The sequence below is a fragment of the Coturnix japonica genome, chromosome 8 (genome assembly GCF_054131305.1).
Source record: "Coturnix japonica strain WE chromosome 8, WE-NBRP24, whole genome shotgun sequence".
In the NCBI taxonomy this organism is placed as follows: domain Eukaryota; kingdom Metazoa; phylum Chordata; class Aves; order Galliformes; family Phasianidae; genus Coturnix; species Coturnix japonica.
In genome coordinates this window covers 4,215,674-4,237,406 of record NC_140670.1, presented here as the reverse complement: position 1 = coordinate 4,237,406, position 21,733 = coordinate 4,215,674, and the positions used below count along the sequence as shown (strand labels likewise).

The following is a 21,733-nucleotide window of genomic DNA, read 5'->3' as shown; positions in this document are numbered from 1 at the left end:
GGCTGATGGACCACAATATAGTCACTTTGCTTTGCTGGCCCTACATTTCATGTTTGAAGTGTAGTCACTATTAGTTTCAGTTTGTTTGTTTGTTAAATGACATGTCAAAAAGAGTGTTCATTTAGTATACTACACTATAAAGCAATGTCCAAGTCCATCTACTGAGTGTAAACTGCCTCTACACAACACCCCAGTCCTCTTTTTAGTTAGTTTTTTGTTTGTTTGTTTTGCAACAGAAAAAGATGAACGCGCAGCAAGACTGGTTGCATTAATAAATTGATTTCAGTGTGAGGAGGCAAAAAAAGTTACTTAGACAGCCTTCTTTTTATTTTTTTTCTTCTCCTTTTTAAATCAATCCCCTTTGAAACTCCCATGTTTACACTAACTAGATCTCTCCTTCAGTCAGGATTACTACTTCTGCCGCGGGACTTGGTTTCCCAATGGTAGGAAGAAATGAAGAGAATCAATAGCAGCTGAAATTTTGATTGTAAGTGAAAGCTGAGGGAATGTTTTAGAACAGGTGGTTATGTATTACAAGCGTTTTGGTTGTGCTTATTGAGGAAGTGGGTAGAGAGGGTTCCAGGAATGGAGAAATTCTCCCAATATTTGTTTCATCACCTCGATTTGAGCCGTTCCTTTTCCTCCCCACATGTCAGTCCCTATAGGCCCTTCCCAAATCTTTTCATCTGGAGGTTCCTTGCAGATGAAAAGTCTCAGTGCGGGGAACTTCAGCTAATTAAGTTATTTGCCAATTAATATAGCCTTATTCAGCTCCTTTAGACTGCCCATGCAACAGCCTCCTTTGTTTGCTCTCTGTAGCTCCCACCACCTTGTCTACCTCAGCAGTAGGGTCCAGCTTCACTCTTTTCAGCCCTGCTGCCCAGACCTGGCCTTCTGTGCTCAATGCAGGACAAGATTTCTTTTGCAGTCTGCTTTTCCCTGCTATGTTTCCCCCAGTAGGCACCCCCTTCCTTTCCATGGTGAAGCAGGTAAATGTCTGCATGCAGGAGCAGCTGCAGAACCAAAGGGGAGGCATGTGGCCATCATCACCTCATGGCTGTCAGTACACAGCACTTGTCTTGTCACACCTCTGTCACCTGAGCCTGGGAGGGGGCTTTGTTTTTATTTCATGGGTTTTGGCACATGGAAAGCATGAATCGGGTTAGTTCTGTGTTAACAGTCATTTTTAAAGCAGCTTTCTTGTATTTAATGAGCTAGAGCCACAAAGCATAGCTGGAATGGCAGGAAACATTAGGAGATATCAAAATATCTCCCTTTCATATCTTGATGCTGCATTCATTACAGATTGTATAAATCGCTGACCTCGGGAACAAAACAAATCTGACATTCAGTCCATTTTCATATAACATTTGGCTCTCTCTGCCATAGTGTCACATATGTATTGATTTTAGTATTGACTGACTGAAAAGCTGAACGATCTGAGTTGCATCATCATAATACGGGTGGTGTGTTGATAATAGAGCTAGATATGCTTTCAGAAATAAAATGTATGCTGTGAAAAAAGTGTATTTTTGGACACTTACCTGTGCTTATGTGCATTAATGACTTTGCAATGGTCACAGACCGTGCAAGTAAGTGAGAAAAAGCAGATAATTAAATGACTGCCTCAGCAGGGAGAAGTCACAGGCCCAGCTGAATAGAACCTAATGCATTAGCTGGGGCTCAGCTGGGCATTTTGAAAGGAAAGGACTACAGCGAGATGAGCAGTGCTGTGGGAAGGGAGGGGACAGCAAGTGAAATCCTCTCAAAGAGGGGTGAGGAGCAGTTGACCCTGTGGTGCAGGCTGAATTTTGTTTTACCTTTTCATTCTGAATTGCTGTAGTCTGTACCTTTCATTAAGGTGTATTGCTCTTTGTGTTGCAAGTATATGGGTAGGAGGAAACCAAAGTGATTTCTGAAAATGGGATGAGAGTCTTGTTTGTTAGGCTACGGAGGGTAAAAGTTTAAAGGAGGGTATAACAACAGATGAAACCAGATGAGCGATTGCATTGGGCTACAGGAAGGATAGGGAAAAATAAGAGTGCGGGGGAGGTTACTGAAACCTTTTGTAACAGAAAATTGACTACAGTTGAGATGTAAATAGTCATGATCGATGATAACCGAAAGAGAAACAATTCCTGTAAGGGACTGTGAAGCGGTTGTTGAGAATGGTAGTATTTTTGGAAGGTGACTTTAGAAATGGGCCAATTAACATGGGAGAGCAGGAGATCTCAAGTAGGAGGGAGTGAACTTCTTGGACAGTTTGTCAGTTGGTGACGAAAATGCTCTTAGTTAGGCACAGTGCTCAGCTATACACTGAAGCCTTCACCTTAAGTATTGAGAATACAAGATGTATAATGAAATACTGCTCCTTTAGGAATGTTAAGAGCATTCTGGGGATGTGATTCGTCAGGATGAGCTGAATAGTTCTGCTGACTATGAGAAAGAGAAGACATAGGGGTTTTCAGAGGTGGCAGTGGTCAAGTTATTTAAACCTCAGTGCTATTAACATGCAAAGGGTAAAGACATTGTGTGTCTGCCTGACTCTGGCACAAATGTGGATGCCTTGTTCAGCTCCAGTAATACAGACCTCACCTGTCCTCCAACACCTGCCGCCACATGCTGACCTGCAGATCTACTTTGGAAGTGGCGTCAGCTGTGAGAGGAGCACCCTCAGTCCATGACAGCTCTTGCTCATGTTGCTCTAATGTAGTAATAACCAGCTAACTTTGTAAGCAATAACTTAGCTTTCTTGAAAGCTATCGTAAGTCTGGGCTGATTTACAAGGAGATTTTCCAGAAGGCTGTGAATTCTGGTGGTTTTATTGTGGGATACAAACCAGGTCTCAGAGATTACAAGTGGAGGAATCTAACAAGGCATGTTTTTCCCTTATTGACTTTGTCAAGAGAGTGCATTTGTTTTATGATATTTTCCATTCCTTTTTCCATCTTCATCACAAGAATGGATTGAATATTTCATCTTCAGTAGATTGTCTCGGAGTGTATTTTTACCTCAGCACTTCTAGTTCTAACTGGACGTTACCTCTCTTCCTCCACAGCCGAGTGAGATTGTAAATGGGGAAGCTGGAGCATTCCTGAAAGGGTGAGTCCTTCAAGATGTAGAATACTGAAAAGGTCAAAGCAATTGTATACAGCCCTGTATAGACTCGGCGCATTGAGCAGTTATTAACATTCTGCTGCTTTCCTCTACAGCAAAACCTGAAACGGGGAATGAAAACAATCTCTTCTAATGGCAAATGTAGCAAGAGATGGAGAAAGGAAATAAATACTCAACCTGTTCCTGTAATTGTGTTCAGATTTTCATTATTTTGCATTTAATCTTAACTGACAAAGCCATATCTACTTTGCGTTTAATTTTAACTGATTGCTGAACTTAACTTTAAGCCATATCTACTGCTGGTGTCTGAGTTCTGTTCTCAGCTTACGATCTGAATTATTCTTTCAGAGCCTGTGATCAAAAATCAAACTGCAGTTTGAGTTATTGAGTTACAAATACTTATATTCATTGGAACCTGGTTGCTTAACTTCTGTCTCATCTCCAAAAACCATTGGGGATGGTGGGATTTCATTTGATTCAATTAATCTTCAGGAATCTAACAAATTTTAATTAAAAAAAAAAAAAAAAAATGAAAATAGTTTTTCAGACCAGAAGTGTGAAACTGACAAATGAAAATGTTTTGCTTGCTTCTTATTTTTCTCTTTTTCTCCTTTATTTGGAAGATTTGTCCGTCAGGGTCCGGGATGGCAAGACAAGGGTTTTCAGACTTACAGAGGGTGGATTTTGGTTGAATATAAGGAAGAAGTTATCGATAGTGAGGGTGGTGAGGCAATGGTACAGATTGCCCAGAGAGTGGTGGATGCCCCATCCCAGGAGGCACCCCAAGGTCAGGCTGGATCAGGCTCTGAGCTCCTGATGGAGCTGTGGTGTTCCTGTTCATTGCAGGGGGGTCGGACCAGATGACCTTTAGAGCTCCTTCCTAACTCTAAGGATTCTGTGATTGTATTTGCCAGATGCTTTTGATACACCTGAATCTGATTTTTTTGTTGTTTGAAACACTTGGTCTAGGCATTAGGGGCATTGTATGGCAGGTGTGTTGCTGTGCTGATGTTGTGCGTATCCATCAGCATCCTCCCAGGGAACAGTGGAAGGCAGCACTTTGCACTCTGACGCACGGAGTTAGGTGACATGAGTGCTGTGTTCAGAGCTGTGCTTCTGGTATAGACTGCATTCAGAGAGATTACACAGAGATATATAAAAAAGCCAGGATGCTGGCAGTCTCCTGCTGGAATCTGATACATGCTGAGCTCCTGTTCACACTGAGCAGTGCTCCTGGACTAGCTGCTGTCGTAACAGGCTGACAGCTGCCTCTGCATGAGAGTGAATGCACAATGCTTGTTACTCTTGTCGTCACACTTTATTAATGGGATGATTGAAGTCGGGGGGTCCTTGATGAGGCAGTACCTGCAGAAAGGGAGCAAATGTCAAGATGTTTTAGCAAACTTTTAGCAATGGAAGTGTTAATTTTCACTTGAGTGTTTTGCAGAGCTGTTCAGGTGCATTATGGCTTATTTGCAGCTATCTCTTCTCTTACGCTTATTTTACAACTCCTAAGAGACCGGGCTTTATATTAGTATTTGCAATTGACAGCTTGTGAAGTTGAAGAGGAGTGTGAGTTGCTGTTTAGGTTAAATAGGAAGCATTATTTATAAATAGGAGGGAAGAAAACTGACAGCTAACACAGCACAAAGAAGCCCGAGAAAGGTAATTTTCATACAGTATCATTAGACTAACCCATTCCAACAGAATATAATATTGCAGGGAAAACTTGTCAGGTGGTGCTGCTTTTCCTGTAGAAGCAGCAGGCTTTGAAATTCCACGGCTGGAGATACTATGCTTCCTTTTAGAATCTGATCTATTAAAATGCAACCCAGGGTAGGACTCACATCCCTAGGTTTAGGCTTAGTGCTTTGTGCCAATGTGCACATTGAATTAGAAGCCAGAGGCTTGATTTCAGCCTGTGTGGATGTGAATGGAGCCTCTTTGCTCACAACCAATCAGTGCTCAAAAGAGAAATAACTCTAATTGGGAAAATGGACAACTGGAATGGATTTTTCCGTCTGCCCGCATAACAAAATACTTATTGTCAGATCTCAAAGTGATAGCTGCATTAGGAATGTCTGTAAAGAGAGCTAAAATAAAGGTATTGATCTGCGGCTCATAACAAACTCCCTTAACCATGCAGCATCTATTCAATTAACAGAGTATAGCATTTGAAGCTCACCGAAATTTGAGTTAGATCAGGCATTCAGTGCACATCTTTTTAATTGGTTTTCTTGATTTATGATCTAGGTAGAGAATCTTGAGTTCCATTTCATCGCTTAATAATGAGAGCTGTCCTAAAACACTGCCATTAAATTAACTTCTGGGTCCTTACTAAAACTTGTCTGATTTAGGCATTGCTTTATAACAGTGCGAGACATTGATTAAATGTTATAACAGCAAAAAAAGTTTCGTTAGCTGTAATTGCAAGCTTTTCTTCTTGTATCAGATAGTTCTATGCTGTTGTTAAGTTATTTCAGTGTTAAAGGCATGTACAGTTTTTTAGCGAAGAGGCTTCAGTAGTTTTGGACAATACTGACATATTATAAACAGTGTAATTTATTGATCCTCACTGTTTGATATCTGCAATTTCCTGCTATCCAGCCTTGATACAAGTCTGGCAGCAAACGGGGGGTAGATTGAGCGCAGTCACTTCTTAAAGTACTAATGCTTATGGCTTCTTTGCAACATTTGCACCCTTAATCTTTATGCATACATGCTATAATTATGAATTTTGATTCCATAAGAACCCAGTTTGTTTATTCATTTTTACAGCTTCATCTGTTGCGTCCTTTTGTGGTTATTAATGACAGTCCAAATCAAACTTCTTAACTGCTGGGGTGCCGAGCCTTGAACTGTAAAGCAGATTGAATAACTTCTGTTGGAAGAAATTGCTTGTAAGGGAAACGAAGATACTGGTGCTCTCATGTGGCACCAGCATGCTGTGAACTGGAATGTTCCCTCCAACTAGCGTAATACTGCAGATGATTCAAGGCTCAGTTACCCTTACATCTATTACTTGATGTCCTCGTGTGTGCTGTAGATTTAAGTAAAGTAGTCTTCAACAATGTACATAATATGGGTGGTATTAAACTAAAAGTTTTGTATCAAAGAAAAGTGGGGTATTTTCTGGATCATCTTCAGTCTGGCTGGCAAGCTGGTCACCCTGATCCAGGAAGGACCAAGCATAAAGAACTATGTCTTTACCTAAAAAATAAGGGGAAAAATGCCATACTTACGAACGAGAAGGCAATGCCAGAGTTATTAAATAGGGAAGCAGAATGAAAATGTGGTCTGAGACAAGAAGGCAGGAAGTAGCCAAGCTGAAATGGTTACAGGGAAGAAAAACTGGCACTGTACAGAGCACTGTAGATTGAAGCTACAAACTGAAGAAAAAAAATAAAAAATAGCAGTCTGGGAAGGAAAGGAACAGATGTCCCATTTGCTGTTGAAGAAGTTCACTTCCTTGGCTTTTAATTGCTTACTTTCCATACTCTCAAACACTAACACTTTGGATATTAGAATCTCTGCGACTTTATGCTTTGCTGTATAGTGTGGGGGAGAAAGCTTTGCGTACTGGTAGTGCGGGTGGCACTGGATGAAATTGATGGCCAGACCAGTAGAGACAAAAAATATAATGAAATATAATGAAATACAATGGCTTATGTCAGTACAACATAAAGATGACGTATACCTGAACAAGGCAAGTCCTGGGATCTGTTTGTATTTTCAGGGTCAAAAGGCATCTAGAATCTCTTTTCCTTGTGGTTAATGTGGAGGGGAAGGAGTTTAGAACTCTTTAACAAAGCTAATGTGTATTAAATTCACTGATGTCATGGCTTCTACATTTATGAATATCACAGTAAGACTTGAACTCTTCAGCTTCGCTTTTGAAAATTTAATATGTCTGATTCTCTTTGCTGGTTATCATTAACTAGCTAGTCAGACAGTTCAGCATGAGATTCATGGCTAGTTTTCAAGGTTGCCTCTGTGCTTCTGACCATGTGCAGCTTGGTGATCCTTGAAAGCCCTCTAGTGCAGACTTACTCTTCTTAAAAAGCCCTGGGAACTTCAGTCAGAGATGCTGCATATTGTCTCACATTTGATATGTTTTCTTTAGAGCCCAGTGAATTAGAGGACGTTAGCTTAATTTTAGCAACTGCTGCTGGGATTGTAGAACGGGACTGCTGAAGTTTTGACATTTACAGCCTCACAATGATTTACAGTCTTAACAGAAGATTTTAACAGTGTAAAAAGTGTTTGGCAATGGTATACAAGCTGACCTCTGCCCCTTAACGATATTACCTTCCAGGAGCTGTCGGTCTTAAATGATTATACAATAAATCATAACACGCTGAGACAATGGTGATCATCGGAGCCATCTGAAAAGTCCAATTCTTTGCCTGTTCTTGTATTTCCTGGAAGTAGTTTGCTGTTTCAGAATGGTTTACCATCAAGGGCAGTTGTATGAGAAATCTTGTGGGTTTTTTTTTTTTTACTCCTTGTTGGAGAAGATTTAGTTTAGCTTCTGTTTTGCTGCTTGTTGGTGGTTGGTTTTGGGTTGAATTGTGGGTGTTCATATTTCCATATTATTAGGAGTGTAGCCTTTAATTACCTTATCTGAAGTAGACAGCACAGTAATGGACAGCTTGTACTAAAAGAAAGAAAATGTTATAAGTTCAGAAACATACCTTATATAGTACACTGTGACAGTGAACATTCCTTCAGGCCTTAGGATGTTAGGCTGCTCATAGTTTTTCATAGGAAGGTATTGATCAGATGTAAAAATCATAGATAATCTTTGCTGGTTTTGTTGGAGGTCTCCAGAATTTGACTTTATTTCTTCACGTGTTAAATCTTGCACGTTCTTAAGGAAGTGCCTGTATTGCAGGTGCTGTCTCTGAAGCTGTATGTGGGTAGTGAAGCATGTGGGTAGGTGGCATGTAAAAGAAACATGCATTTAAATAATTCTTACAAGCCCTTTTTCTACACCTCTACTGCTAAGTTTGTTTGTTGAAGTACTCTTCATTGAAACACTGGACGTTTAACACCACAAACAAACTACCACCTGTGTGAGATGATATAATCCCAGCTGCTGAAATAGTTTACCATTTCTTAAAACACAGCTTTGGCTGCCAGAAACCTGTTTGAAATGTTTGTTTTCTTTTTAAATACTGATTTACATTATGCTAATTCACAGAGTCTCTGGTCTTTGGTATAGGAATGGTGTTTGTTTTTCCTACTTTGATCGTAGAGTTTGATCTTAAGGCTATGGCAATGGTACTAACACCATTGCACTGGCTCTGGGAGGCATCCTGCACTGCAGTCCTGGATGGCAGCTACAAATGCACTGCTAAGCTGGGTGAAGGAAAAAGCTCTTCTCTCCATTCTGCTCAGAAGTGACTGTTCAGTGCATGAGAAGGATGTGATGAAGATGGCAGTGACAATGTTAAGACAGCGGTGACAACTGACAAGATCTTTGACAAACAGAAAATTCCTAAAATAATGTTCTTTCAACAGCAAAGTCAGTATTTCATGAAAGGTAATTCCTTAGTGGGTAAAATTGTACTTAGTGCATTTGTTGGTGTGCCCACAAATCAGGCTCAGTTGCTTTGCTTCTCTTCAAGGTTCAGTGGAATAACCTTCCCCCTGCCAGTTGAGGGGGGGAGTGGCAGTGTTCAAGAGGCATCTGGGTGAGGAGCTACGAGAGATGGTTTAGTGCTTTGCTGTAGCTACAGTAATGGGAGGATGGTTGGACTGGATGATCTTGTAGGTCCTTTCCAGCCTTGTGATTCTATGATTCTACCCCTTCCAACCTCCCAATACCACCCTCCACCAAAAAAAAAAAAAAAAAAAAAAGAAAAAAGAATGAAGTTTGAACAATTATTTGACTTCTTTCTCTTTTGCACATTGATGCACCTTCAGTAGAGAACAGAAAGAGTGCAGTTTGGTCTGTTGTCTATAATGGTACTGTAAGGGATCCTAAGCTGAGCACTGAGATAATGAGAATTTCTCTAGGACAGTCATCTGGTCATCTTAAGTCTTCTTCATTTGACCAAAGCTAAAACTGAATAATATATGATAAAAGTATTCAATTTTATATACAGAAAATGCAATGGAGATGGAGATGTTTTAGAATATGTTGTTTTACTTGCAGTGCACAGCTTTTCTAATATAAACCACCCAAGGGGTTCTGAAAGACTTACTAGTACATATTTCTGTAAGATCACTATTTCACTGAGGAGAGCAAAGATCATTTTTCAAGCAAATATCAGCAAAATATCTAGCAAATATCAGCAGAGCTTTCATTTGATTGATGCAATATTTGAATTTGGTGTATTTCTTCACATCTGATATCAGATAGCAAAATGGGGTTTATGTATTAGAACAGAACCAGCTGTGTTAGCAAAGCCACCTAGGGGAAAAACATTTATATGTACATATATATATATATAGTTGTTGTTGTTGGAAAAGCCTGGATAAAATGAACTTTCTGAAACATATAAATACACATGAATGATGTCTGGGTGGCAGAAAAAAACATGTAGAATTCTCCATAAAACTTGGTAGGTTTTAAAAACACAAAGTGAAGCTTGCCAGAAAACAGTGTGTATAGAAAACATACATACCACGCTATGTTTGAAGAAAAAAATACCTCAGTAAGACCAAAAATGCATCTCTGGAGTGCTACATATCTGCAAAACTGTGGATTAAATGAAAGGAACGTAACATTGATGATATTTTTTCCATTCGGCCCCACTTTTCTTCCACAATTGATTTGGTTTGGGTACTTAGTACCCAGTTCGGCTATCCATGGAGCTGAAGTAGAAATGTCGGAGGAGTAGCCTCTATCCAGCGGGCTTTCACGTGATGGATGTTGCCAAGGAAACCACTCCCTTGGTAGCCATGCAGTGAGCACGTCCGCCTCTTCAAGCTCGTGCAGAAGTGTCAGTCTATCAGTTGGAGGAAGGAAAGCAAAACAGCTGTAGAGAAAACATCTTCCTTAATAGGAAAAACTTGTTTAAATGGCTACATGCCACAGATGTAAAAGTTGGGATGTTATTCTTGAGGGTCCCCCCCAGAGGGAAGTCGGTATGTGTTGGGAAGGGCTCTCTCAGCAGCACGCTAATGGCTTTGGATGGAGTTACACTGATGTTCTCCTCAGTGGACGCAGATTTCAATTACATGTATGTGATTCGATCTCCAAAGCAAAGTGGAAATCACAAGGCTGTAGTTGTTTTGAGAGCTACCTGAACACTTACTCTTTTGAAGGGCAGTAACCCCACACTCAGTACAAGCAGACTTCCACAATGCAACTATCCCTTAAAACACATTTCAAAGTTTGGGAAAGGGATTTTTTTGTGCATCCATCATGATGCACAATTAGAACCAATGTGTTGCCAGTGATCTCTTGAAGTCCCTTCCAGCCCCTGCATTTATGCATGCGTGAAAACTCCCAGAAAGAAACTGAATCTGCTACATCTGGGACTACTAGATATATCTGAACTGGTTTCAAATACCTATTGGGTGTCCTTCACAGGGGGTGAAATGTCACAAGAGATAGTGTTATTTAAACTTAAGGAGTTCTGAAGCTGAGATGGGTTACTTGGTTAAGTACTTTAGTAGCAGTTTCCATTAAGAATATAAATAGAGATGAATTTATCACTCGTGAGCACATTTCTTCCTCTCTGAAAGCATCTGCCTAACAGCTGGTCTCAGGCCAAGTTCTTAGTTTTCCAGTATCAAAGGAGCTGTTAATATTTCATGTTCTGTAGAGTTGACGCAAATTATTCATATCTTATGGGTTTTTTGTTGTATGATGCCTTGTTTGTAGCAGATTTTCTAGAAAGCAGGTCAGAGGCAGTAAGAGAGCTCTCGCGTCAGTGTCAAAGTTTGATTTTTTACCTGATTATCTCACCAAACTCCTCACTGGAAGACTTCCTGTGCTCATCTATCCAACATTCTTGCTCTAGAAATCCTCACAAAAGGAAAAGAAAGGAAAAAAGGAGATCCATTAAGCACTTAGTTACCAAGGTCCTGTGAGAAGGTGGTGATTTAGGATTATGAGGATTCTTGGGATAGTAATTAGGAGACCAAAATGGTTTTCCATAAGTAGTTTCTCTTCTTCAGTTGCTTTCACTTACTCTATTGCACGTGATGTATATAGGAGATAGGAAAATGATTCATGTGTCTGTGCTGTACTGGATTTACTTAAGACAAGTAATTGAATAATATTAACTTCCTTATTTTGGTTGAGTTGTAGTTTTGATAGCTGTGCTGCACTCTTAAAAATCCCTTGGCAATTCCAAATGATTCATCTGTCTCTCCCTTCTCAATACCTTCTACATGTCATTGTTGTGTATGGGAAACTGTAGCTATCATTCTCCCATGAGAGGCTGCAAATGATTCCTGTAAGCCATGTACTTAGCAAATCCATCTGTAAAATGCATTTGAAGAGCTTATGAATATGTTGAGGGTGCCCTATAAATGGAAGATTGTTCATTTAGTGAGAATTTAATTACACGTTTTCTTTAGATGTCCTTCCTTGGAAATTACCAATTACAATATGAAAGGAAAAAAAAGGCTGAATTGGTGTCTGTTACTTTGATATATTCATAGGAAAACAGATAATTGTGTGGATTATCATGATTTTCTCACAGTCTGCCATTTCTTGAGCGATGCTAATATTCTCGTGAATGATGTTCAGTGCATATAGGAGGGCCCCAATAGTAAATATAGTTGCTTTATTTTTCTGTCTATATAGGAATATTACATTTTTCACTGTGTTGTAGCCTTACTGTTTTTAAATACTTGTACACCATAGTACATAAATTATTATTTTTTAATATAATTTGAGGAAGGCAAATTATAAATCCATGAAATAGCAATGCGTATAGCCTATTAAAACTCACAAGTATTGCTTCGTGTTAGTTGAATACGAATGAAATTGTGAAATGATGGCAGTTTCCTGATATACCTATTTATACAGACCAATGTTGAAGTGGACTAAGTGATCGCCTATTGAGTCTCTATTTTCTTTAAAAAGAAAAGGAAAAAGGCAAGGCCAATGCAAACAAAATGTGCTTCTTATTTTTCTTGTCCTCATTATTTTTTCATTTCCTCTCTATTCCTGTTATGAACTCTGCTTCTTGGTTCTATTTTCTGTTGCACACAGGCATTCCCTATGAATGGGAAGTGTTAATCAGTGTCATGCTTTTCACTTGTAAATAAAATTGCGCCTTCCATCAAATTGTCCCTTCAGCACACTGTTCATTAGACAGCGTACAATTAATTCAGGAGGAGCTGATCTAAAACTTGCCCACCTTGACATTCAGCTAGTTTTGTTCTCATCAATTAACGTGTTGGATGATAAACTACTTCTGCAAGTCACTGCTGGTTTATAGCAAGCCTGAATGTGAAGAAACCTGCCCAGCAGATACGCAGGGAAAAGGGAGCTTCCTTTGCAAGACAGACATTTCATCTCTTTCTTCACTTTATTAGGCACCTCTGTACCACCAGTAGCCATGGCAGAGCTCAGAACGCTCAGTTGCCTTAACAGGTCCAGGACTTACCTTGCTTCATACCGACATAAGAGTCGCTGTGTTGAAATAAAAGATACTCAGCACTCCAGTTTCTGCATTATAAACAGCTTCAGCTCACCTTGAGTTAATCATGCTGAAACCATCCACAAGGTTCCTTGCTTATACAATGTGAAGAAATTAGCCTGATTTTTTTAGTAGGCATTTACTAATTCAGTTTTGTATTAGAAATAGATGTAATTTACTCCTAAGGGTTGGTGGTGCTGCTTGTGTTATTTAAGAAGACTCCTTAGTGGTCCGTAGTTGTCTGTGTAGTTATTCAGCAGCAGCAGAGATGTGCCTGTACAGCTCAGCATGTATCCCATTTCTGTTCTAAATGAAAACTATTTGAGTGTAATATCTCTAGGCTGTCTTATTTCCAACACTGCTCTTTAATAGTAAGTAAATGCAGATGATGACCTGTCTGAGAATGTCCAAGAGATGTATTAGAATGCTCTTTCGTATCGATTAATAGACTCCTAGAAACATGGAACCACTAAGGTTGGAAAGGATCTCTACGATCATCCAGTCCAACCATGCACCTACCACCACTACTTGCTTAGTTGATGGCTGATGATAGTGCTGCCTAGTTTGAAAACAGAGATGTTATTCGGAGCACGTTAGTTTTCTTTCCTTAGGGGAAAAGGAATATTTCCTCTTATTTTCCCTGCAGTGAAGTTTCTACACTGAATGAGAACCACTCCTAATTTTCCTCCTGCCAAATGCAGAAATTGATGGAAGGATTTGAATCCAGAAGCAAAATTAGATCACAAAATGCCACTGAGTTAATGAAAAGAGAAGGGGTACTGTAATCTTGTCTGTAATAAGCCTGAATGCTGAAATGGTAGTCTTCTGTGCTGACATTTCAATGATGACAGCATTTTCTGAAATGGGATCTTTCTACCTTGTTAGGACAGCTGTCAAACTGTCAGAGCTCAAGGATTCCTGTCCTCATTTTAAAGAGAACTTCTGTATCTGTTGGCATAGCTCTAAACTTATTGACTATTCCTTTATCCTTTCTTTCTGCAGTGAGTGCACACTACTGGTTGGAGAACACCAGCCGGACTTAGTGAACAGCTGTGATGAAGAGAATAGAATAGGTTTGCTAGCAAAGTTACATGTTAGGGTTGCAGAAAAAGTTAGGGAAATTACTACAAAGACATTGGTTTAGTTACTTATGGATTAGGTTCAGTGAGTCAGCTGAGTTCTTTTGCTTGCATTCAACCCCACTTCACCCACTGAGGTTCGATGAAGATAATAGATAAGAGCATTTGGCCCAGGATACTAATCAGTCCAATGAGTGTCAACTTGGTGTTTTGGAATCTGATCCTTCAGCTGGTGCTCTGGGTTACACGGTAAGAAAAATGTGTTTCACTCCATGTACAGAATACTCAGTAAAAATGTGTTGTTGATGTATGTTAGTGTTCAGACCAAGAAGAATGTGAACGGCTTTTAAAAGCCTTTTTTGGCCAAATGGGGAGTGAGTTAATCAGAGCAATGGACAGTGGGCTGGGAGACTGGGAAGTACTGTCTCCTGACCAAGTGTCTCTCAGTTGCTATACAAAAAAGGATTTATTTTTTTTAAACTAAGATATTTCAAAAGGTTTCAAGCTGGAAATCAATCAGAGATTGTACCTTAGCAGACTGACTGTGTCAGGAAACGGCTCAGGCATGCTATAAACAAGAGTTGATCTATTGCTATTTGCCAGTCAGTTGCAGGATGAGCAGCACATTTAAGAGTCAGATGGTCCAAACCCATGATGGACAGCTTTAAAACTGAGTGAAAAGGACTTTGCAGTTTGCAATGTATTTTCTGCCCTAGTTCTTCCTTTTTTTGTTGTCGTTCCTGGATGGTTGGGTTTGGCTTTTTGTTTGTTTCTTTGCATTCCCTGTGTCCGTGGAGTTTTGAGAACCGCTTGTTATTGTATCTCTTTTTATATATTAATCTTAGCTCAAAAGTTTGTACGCATGGTTTTAATGGATATTAAGTGCCTCTATTTATTTACCACGCTTAATAATTTAGATTTTGATTGACATACCTGATTGAGCTTATAGATGCTGTCAGGGAACAAAATGTGAAATTCTTCCTGAGAAGAGCAAGACAACTGAACTCATCCCTATTTATAAACTAATATGCCCAACTCTGTGTGTGCCAAAAAAAAGACAGATTACTGGTGGGAACGTCTGCAAACTAGTAAGCAGTAATTAAATCAGGAAAGACTACTTTGTTGAAGTACTGGGGGGGGAAGGACTTTTTGTTATATAAGTCTTTGTGAAAATACCTTGACACTGGCTCCTCTTGTTAAATTTTTTACTCTCCGTATGGCATAATGCTAAGTTCCCATTTTTTGTAGCTTTATTGGGAAACATTTATTTTCCAGAAGAGTGGTCGTGCACTGGAACAGGAAGGTGGTGGAGTCACCACCTCATCCTTGGAGGTGTTCGAGAAACATATTGACGTTGTACTGAGAGAGATGGTTAAGTGAGGAAATATTGGTGATGGGTGGATGCTTGCACTGGATGATCTTGGAGGTCTCTGATTCTGTGATTATGTTGGCATCCACCATCTCTGTGGGCAACATGTTCCAGTGCTTCTCTCCCCTTAGTGTAAAATACTTTTTTCTTGTATTCAATGTAGTTCTCCCCTTTTTTAGTTTGAAACCATTTCCCCTTGTCCTATCAGGCTGCATAAGGAATTACTGGATGAGATTCCGTGGGAAGCTGTCCTTAGGAACAGATGAATGGAGCAGAGCTGGCAGCTCTTTAATGCTTCACTAAGAGCAGATGGTGCTGGACCAATGTGTTTGCCATAAACCATGAAGTGATGCCATCACTGGACAAAGAAAGGGCAATGAATGCTGTCTGTCTTGACATGGGCATTGCCTTCAACATGGTTCCTTGACGCAGTTTTATCTCTGAGTTGGAGACATACAGGTTCAAAGAATGGATTATCGGGGGGATAAGGAATTGGTTGTAAGGTTGCAGCCAGAGGGCTGGGGTTGTTGCTTCTGTTTCCAGATGGAGGCTGGTGTTGAGTGGTGTTCCCCATCTGTTATCCAGATGATAACTTTCTTCCAGCTTCTACTTGGTTGCACTTCACTTAGTTCCCACAGCATGAGGATTTCTATCCTCACACTTCTAATTATTCTTTTTTTTAAACATTTTCACATAGTGCCTGTAGTTTGTTTTGTTTTTTTTTTTAATGTATTTTCACAAATGTTTCATCTGTGAAATCTTCATACTGAGACTTTTTGTAATATGAAATCATATTGTCTTAAGACAGTTTTGAAATTATTAGCTTCCATTGATCTCTTTCTCTCCTATTACGAGAGCAGTATCTTGCTCGTAACCAAGTTTTCACATCATTATTAGCTTACATTTGTTTATTCACTCTTTATTTGTCTCTTTCAACATAGAGGAGTTCAGTGACAGACCTTTGCTTCATACTCTCATGTCAGCTGCCATTCTGTCAAGACTGCCCCTCTGCTGCCATCTGTTGTGCAGCAACAAAATAGAATGGAACGTCGATGGCTGGTTTCAAACTCTACTGCTGTAGCACCAACATCTGCCTCTGACGTTGTGAGACAACATAATATAATAGGAGGCATTACTTTCAGAGCAGCCCTCATGTATTTAAAGTGGCTGTAAGTGTGAGCAAACTGCGTCTTGTCAGCACTGGGCTTACTGAGATGATAGTGCTGACTGGGAAAATGAAGACTGAGGCACAAAAGACCAAGGACAGTGAAGGAGAATGGATGTCAGTAAAGAAATAGAGCCATTGTAATGCCTAGACCTGCATGCTGCTCTCTACATTTGTGTGCTGTTATCAAGGTTCAGGAGGTGCAGGGTACCCATTCCAAGGAAAGTCAGCAATCTCTCTCAGAGAACAACTTGCACTGTGTTCTTGGAAGGCTCTCAAACATTATCAGGCAAAGAGAGCTTGCCACGTGTGTCTAAAAAATGGGCGATCATCCTTCTAATACGCCTGTAAAAGAGATGCTGCTCACAATTCTGTTTTTGTCTCTACCTCAAATTTCTGTTGAAGTTTTGCTAACGCTTGCCTCTGGTCCAGTTTATTCCATGATTGAAACAACTATTTCAGATAGTAATGCTGCATGCAGACGCTCCTCCTCTAAGAATTTGTGAGTCTAGACTTACTTGAGACAGTGAGAGCTGACTGTTCAAACTGAGCTTGTCCAAATACTTTATTGCATTGATGAGACACCGGATGGTTCCGTTAGCCATGATTTAGCCAATTCATGACATCCAGCTTTGCAATTCATCAATATTCAATATAAATCTGCAAAGGTCAATCTGATGGCATTGAAAATCTTTTTTTTCTCCAGTTGCAAATACACAAGTGACTCCCAATACATATGCAAGCCTAGTAGGCCCTAGGGACACTGACACAGTTTTAGAAGGATCCTTTGATAAGGATTCTTCAGGGATGCGGTTGGTTGTCAGTGGTTGTGATAAAAGATTCTTAAAGGTTGCAGAAAGTATCTTCAAGAATGTATTCATTGTTTAAATTCTTTTAGCCATCTGAAATCTTAGTTTTGATTTTTCTGATTAAGAAAAATAAATCACTTGTTAAGGGCTTTGGTTGGGATCTTATCTCTTCCGTGCCCTTATAAATCAAGGATAGCACCAGTGAGACTGTGATAGATTTATACTGATGTAAACAAAGATTTGGATTAATCTGGCCATTGGTCTATAAGAGGAAAATGCCATGGGTTATGTTTCAGAGGTTTATACCAAGGGTGTTCAGCATTTCATAGCAGAGGAATAATTTTTAAGATGATGTTAAGCGATTTCTGTTGAAGAATGGCTGGAATATGGCAGAGGCCGCATCGTCCAGAGTAACACAATAAATACCGAGGATTGCTCTTCTCCCTCGGGCTCATATGAAGAAGCCACTACAGGAACTCACCCACCTAATTGGCCATTAAACATTACATATCTCAGAGTAAAGGTTATTTGTCTGGTGGTTCTAGCTGAATTCCATTTTGCCTAATTGTCTTCTGTGCTTCCTTGATAGGTAGGCAAAGGAGTCCTAAAGCAGTAGGTAGAAGCTATTGTGCAACAGTGCTTGAATGAGGTAGTGACTTCAAAGCAACAGATGGGGAATCCTCCAGGTTTGTCCAGCACGAGGCATAGCACTTGGTGCAAATGTGTCCCTCAGAACTAAGCCGCTGCAGGTTTCCCTATTAAAGGAAAAGGTTGTAATGCGTGATGTTTGTAGAGCTTTGTATGGGAACTGACTGAAGTTCTCATTACAGACCTGGATGAATACATAGTGTGCTTAGTAATTAATTTGCTAAGAGAAGTAAGACAAATTAGAATAAAACAATATGAATTGGGTGGCTTAATGAAAAAAATAGGATGACGTTAACTGGCTGCACACAAAGAGGATGGGTGAGAATTAGCAAAACACGTCTGTAGAAAAGGAGCCAAAGGAAACTGTCAGAAGGTGAACAGGAATCAAGAAGATTATGCTGCTCCACAAAAGGAAATTAGAGCAGAGTTGTAGAAAAAAAGTACACTTTATAGCACGTGCGGAAAGATTCTTCAGAAGTACTCAGATGGGTAGTACTGTATCCATCTGATTCAGAGAAAACAGATAGAAATCAGGCCAAGAATTGAATCCGGGGTGCAAATGCTTACAATGAAGAAGAAGACAAAAAGCAGAGGAAACAGTTGATGGCACTGTTGAGGAGCTAAGTGGTTTGGGTCATCGGACTCTGTTACTGGTGAAGAGAAGGAGTTCCTGCTTGATCCTGGCTGTTTTCTAGAAGCAAGGGTGTGACAGAAGGAGATGGCCAACAAAACTTGTTTGCAAATGCAATAGGTTGTTCTAGGGACTGAATTCTGAAGTAACCAGGCTAATTTAAAATAAGCAGATAAACTGTTGATGGGGGAAAGTATCCATTTAAAATAGCAGCTGTTCTAGACAATTAAAAAAGAGCAAATGTATGCTTTTTTTCTCGGTTCAAAAAACAGTTGTAAAAGTGGTCTGGGAATTAAAGACATGTAAGATTTACATCTGGACCTGGAAAGCTGACAAAATGTTAGCTCAGAGCAGCTAATAGTCTTAAGTTCTAGCCAGGATGTATTCAACGGTGGAATAACAGTACCACCCCACTCTCCAGGCATGTAAGTGAAGTAGCAGATGTAGAAGCAACACCTGACTTAATTAAACTAAGTAGACAAAGGGCCCTTCATTTGGCCCCCAAAAGGCTATTAAGAGAAACTAGATAATTCTAGAGCAAGGTGCGAAGTGCTTTCTTGGTCCAGAAACTGAGCAGGATAAGGAAGTCTTTTTTAATTAGTTTTTGTTACAGATAAATTGAAGAGCAGATGTTCTCCTGTCTGATGTGTTTATTAATTTCAAAATGAAGATCTTTAGTGAAGTGTAACATTTGCAGAGGTTATTTAGCTCTTGCCCTTGTTTGGGTCAAAATGGGTATTTAAAAAAGACCTAAATCTAAAAGTGAATAAACAGTGCAAATGCTTAGAAGATTACAATGAAGAAGATAAAATGCAGAGGAAACAGTGTTGACAAGTGCTTCAGAAAAGGCTTGAGAGGTCAGCCATAACTAGCAGCATTCAGTCCTTATCACCAAGATGCAGTCCTTACTGTTGATACTGTAGGAGACACCTTGCAGCCTACCGCCAAGACCAAAATACATTTATCTGGGCCCCTAGTGAGATGACTTTGGTCTGCTGCCTTGCTTAACACCAGTGATGCTGCTAATGTTTTGCCAAGGATGCTGGCAGGTCAGAAACCTCCCCCTGGAATCCATAGGAGTGCTTCCAAAAAGGATATCTGAAGAGGAATAATTCCTCCTAGATTTAACGCTAAGATGAGGTGGGTAATGGGCATGAGCTACAGCGCATCCATCTCTTATAGGGATCTCTGTCATGCCTGAGGTGTGGGAGTGGGAAGACCAGTTGTGTTAGAAGAAATCCTGTATTTAATATAATCATAAAAGTAATCATACAGCATTGCACTTCAGTGGTTCCCATGATTACACACACACACACGCACACATATACGTATATATATACATATACATATATACATATGTAAAACCTTTTAAGTCTTCTGTGTTAAAACACAGTTTGCACTCTTACTTCCTGAAATTGAGTTAGTGGCATTCTGATAGCTGATCACTTCCAAATGCCGTCTTGAAGCTCTTATCAAGATTTATGAATATTTTGAAGGAGATGCAAATGAGTTAAATCCTTCCTTTTCAGTTTGTATAGGTCAGGTTGTACTCTTTGGACCACTGGAAGGAATGATGCTCAGGTTACACTAGAGCAGATTGCTTTGCTGAGTGGAAAAATGCTTTTTAAATTTGAATTAATTATAGCTCATGTGTCACAACTCAGAGAAGTTTTGCTGCATTTAAAGGTGTGAGAGAACCTTAATCTACCTGTGAACACAGTCAAATCGACCTTTCTTATGTTTTGAGCTTGCTAACAGACAGATTGAGAGAAATTCAATCATGCTTATGTTGAAATTTTACCCATGGTTGTGTTTCTAGTACTGTGTGGTTCCTATCAGTTTAACTCAGGAGCTAGACCTTATGCCTCAGACAGCATAAGCTAAACACATCGTTTCTGGCAGCTGAAAGAATGGATTCTCCAAGACATGTCCTAGCAGCCCATCTTATGGAAGACAGGAGAAAACAAAACGTTCAGCCTATCTGTGAAAAGTAACGTATGGAACATTTAACTAAAGAGAAGGGCCAGGTATAATTTATGCAGGGAGCTGCAAAGAGAGGGATCAGAAGCTTGGAGTGAAGTCCATCCCATGTGAAATAAGCTTTCCAAAGCCTCCCTCTGAGCAGCATCCCATTTTGGAACAGTGGGGCTATGTGATGTACTTGTTAAGATTCATAAATATGTTCCTCGTTGTTCAGAAGACCTTATGTTTGCTCTTCTACTACTGGTTCAAACTCAGATGTTTTCTGATCCCACTGCGGTCATTTCAGACCAGCCAGAACTGTGGTCATAAGCATAACCTGTTCATTCAACACCTTAATGTATATTCGTTATGATTGATTAGCTCTTTAATTAGAGCCCTTAACTCTCTTTCTAGATTATTTTGCACATTTGCGGATAGATTTAAGTGGGATTCCAGTTCATCTGTAGAATCTGAAGGCATGTAGATAAAAGAATAAAGGAAAGGGACTGTTGGAAGAGAAAGGATCATCCTGTGATAAAGGCAGGTGAATGAGAAGAATCCTCTTTTGTCCCTGTTGCTGCTGTAGTCTTTGTGTGTGTTGCTGAGTAATAAGCGTATAAAACTATGTTATATGTATACCTACACATCCATAGAGGGCTATATGTGTGTATGTTTAAAAATACAGCTTTTAAAAGATACCTTACCATTTGTGTTAGAGAGGCTTGGAATAGTTATAGTAATAGCCATTCCTTAAATTATATCTGGGAATAGTTTCAAATGGTTTTAATTAACTTCAGGAAGGCTGGATGGGACTCGGATGGTATTAAAGAAAAACAAATAGTCTTAGAAATTCATAATTAAGGGTGAGGGCTGGAGTCTTGGAAGAAGATGTGTCTGTCTGGTAGAAAATTGGATTGTCAGTAGAGTTACTTTGGATTTATACCTGTAAATGTCAGAGAAGAAAATGGCCTGAAATGCTTGTACATAAATGAGCTGCACCTGCTTGCAGTGAAATCACTATCGCAATTTCCATTCATTTCAGTAGCGGAAAGAGATGATGGATTAGGAAAATTTAATTTGGGGGCTTTGGAGAATTATATTCACAACTGTAATTGTATTTATCTAAAAAGCACATTGATCCTTGAACAAATTCTCAGTACAGCTGGACGCTGAAAACAATCAGAAGTGTTGCAAACACGTACTCACGTTCTTCATGTGATTAACTGTTTGTTAATAAGAAGGTAGGGATGTAGAGGTAGATACTGCCCTGCTTGCACTTCCTTTGAGCCTTTCCCTAAGCAGAGGGCTCAGTGATGTATCCATACTTAAGCAGTGGCAAATCTAC

The 21,733-nt window shown here is 39.7% G+C and overlaps 1 long non-coding RNA gene across 3 annotated transcripts in view; it reads left to right on the top strand.

Annotated features, from left to right (window-relative positions):
* Window positions 1-3,299, top strand: part of LOC107315642 (uncharacterized) — a 433,990-nt gene extending 430,691 nt beyond the window's left edge. For all 3 annotated transcript variants that reach the window (XR_014948845.1, XR_014948846.1, XR_014948847.1), the window contains 2 exons: window positions 3,059-3,102; window positions 3,213-3,299. This is a non-coding gene — a long non-coding RNA (uncharacterized LOC107315642). The remainder of the gene's footprint in view (window positions 1-3,058; window positions 3,103-3,212) is intronic.
* Window positions 3,300-21,733: the final 18,434 nt, after the last annotated feature.